This window comes from Salmo trutta, chromosome 35 (genome assembly GCF_901001165.1).
Source record: "Salmo trutta chromosome 35, fSalTru1.1, whole genome shotgun sequence".
NCBI lineage: Eukaryota > Metazoa > Chordata > Actinopteri > Salmoniformes > Salmonidae > Salmo > Salmo trutta.
Window position 1 is genome coordinate 33,901,239 of NC_042991.1, and position 2,471 is coordinate 33,903,709.

The 2,471-nt window shown below is 40.4% G+C and overlaps 1 non-coding gene across 1 annotated transcript; it reads left to right on the forward strand.

Annotated features, from left to right (window-relative positions):
- The first annotated feature begins 1,733 nt into the window (after positions 1–1,733).
- On the forward strand, positions 1,734–1,843 carry LOC115175271 (U6 spliceosomal RNA). Its single transcript, XR_003871988.1, has one exon. It is a non-coding gene; the product is annotated as a U6 spliceosomal RNA (small nuclear RNA).
- The last annotated feature ends 628 nt before the right edge of the window (positions 1,844–2,471 follow it).

Consider the following 2,471-nt stretch of genomic DNA (forward strand, 5'->3'; position numbering starts at 1 on the left):
CCTTCATAAATACAAATACCCCTGCACATTGACTTGGTACTGGTACCCTGTGTATATAGCCAATTTATCGTTATTATTACTATTATTACTTTTTACTTGTTTTATTCTTCTGTTATTTTCTAGATTTATTTCTCTCTACGTTGTTGGGAAGGGCCTGTAAGTAAGCATTTCACTTTTAATCTATACCTGTTGTTTCCGAAGCATAAATTTTGATTTCTTCTCTATCTCTCTGTCCTCTCTCCCTCGTTCTCTATCTCGGTCTCTCTCTCTCTCTGCCTTCTCTCTTTTTCTCTCTTTCCCTTCCCTCAAGTTTTAATTCAATATAAAGAGTTCAGATGAACTATATTGGATTTGACAACTCTAAGAAAGAGTTACTGGAGGATACCAGCGTTGCAGCATTTTATTTTTGGTGACCTAATTGTATCCTCCCCATGGCTGCCTGCTAGCTGCTTGTGGGGTATCTCAGTCAGTCCTCAAACGGCTTCATTTCCTCATTCAAATTATTCATCATCCCACAGATTTCTTTCTTTCCTTTTTTCAGTTTTGATACCTTTGGTGTGCACTGTGGGGATTTTGGAAGAGGGAAAAAGTGCTTCTTTGTTTTTTTACAAGCTATTGTTGAAACACCTTAAGTCTCTGGTGAGCAGGAGGAAGCATCCTAGATATACTGCTGTATTTAGAGAAATATTCAAAGAAACAACACAAGGAGACAGTGTTAAATGATGATTGTCTGTGACATTTTAACAATTGATTAAAGACAGATAAGTTTCAATAGGGGGTTTACTTTTACTTCAGCTAGCCTGCAGTCTGACACAAAGAAGTGGCATTCCTTTCTAAGAAATAATCTAAATAAGATGGAAAATGTGGTGATATCTCTTATTTTTCTAATAAATAATGCATGAATATTGTTTATCTTACACGCACACCATCTCAAGTCAAATTTATAATAAAACATGCTACAGTTTATACTACAGGTTCAACTATCACAACACTACCCAATAAAGAATTAGTCAAGTCTCTTTAGACATTTTCAGAGGGAGAGAGAAAGAGAGAGTAGAGAGAGGGAAAGAAAAAGAGGGGTGCTGCAGGTGTGCACAATTTTATTTTTGAGAAAGTGGCAGAGACACCACACAGACCGAGAGAGTGAGTGCTGTTATTAGCTGCTTAGTGAGATGCTAATCTATCTGACTGTTGTTAGCTGCTTAGTGAGATGCTAATCTATCTGACTGTTATTAGCTGCTTAGTGGAGATGCTAATCTATCTGACTGTTGTTAGCTGCTTAGTGAGATACTAATCTATCTGACTGTTATTAGCTGTTTAGTGAGATGCTAATCTATCTGTCTGTTGTTAGCTGCTTAGTGAGATGCTAATCTATCTGACTGTTATTAGCTGCTTAGTGGAGATGCTAATCTATCTGACTGTTGTTAGCTGCTTAGTGAGATGCTAATCTATCTGACTGTTGTTAGCTGCTTAGTGAGATGCTAATCTATCTGACTGTTATTAGCTGTTTAGTGAGATGCTAATCTATCTGACTGTTGTTAGCTGCTTAGTGAGATGCTAATCTATCTGACTGTTGTTAGCTGCTTAGTGAGGTGCTAATCTATCTGCGATGCTATGTGCAGTACCAAAGTAATATAACGTGATGCTATGTATAGTCATTTCCATATGTCTGCTGAGTGTTACCCTGCTAATAATTCCTGGCATGTGTGCGGTGCATGGTGGCGCGTGGCAGTGTCCTGTAGGCTTTGGCAGCACATATACTAATATTGGATCGATACAGAGAAGATTAGCATGGCCCCTGCGAAAGGATGACACGCAAATCCGTGAAGCGCTCCTTATTTTAGCCTTCCCTGTAGCTCAGTTGGTAGAGCATGGTGTTTGCAACACCAGGGTTGTGGGTTCGATTCCCACGGGGGGCCAGCACAGAAAAAAAAAATGTATGAAATTGTATGAAATGTATGCATTCACTAGTGTAAGTCGCTCTGGATAAGAGTGTCTGCTAAATGACTAAAAATGTTAAAAAAATGTAGGGAAGGCTAAGCTCCCCACCTGGCCCAGTGACAACAGCTGGTGTGCGGCGGCTATACCCCGCTGATCAGATCTTGTCCGTCACATTTCCCCTAATTAACGGATCTCCCGGTGCCCTACATGATTCCGTAGTTCTACTCTGGTTCCCTACAAGGCTACCCACTCCCTCGTTCTGGTTCTATTCATCTGATCTGGGTGACCCTTGACCTTCCTCAAGCCTGCTGGGCACACAAGGGGGAATCCAGATGGACCAGGGAGAGGGTATGAGGCCACAAGACCAAACAAACCAGGCTACATGCTCTGCTGGGATATTTTAGTTTAATGTGTCAAGATGTTTTGAGTTTTTTTTATTGCAGTTTCTGACATGGAACCTCAGACAGACCAGACTAGCTTGAATAAGGATTGGATACGAATTTCACCTAACCAATAATCTTTTTGTGTGG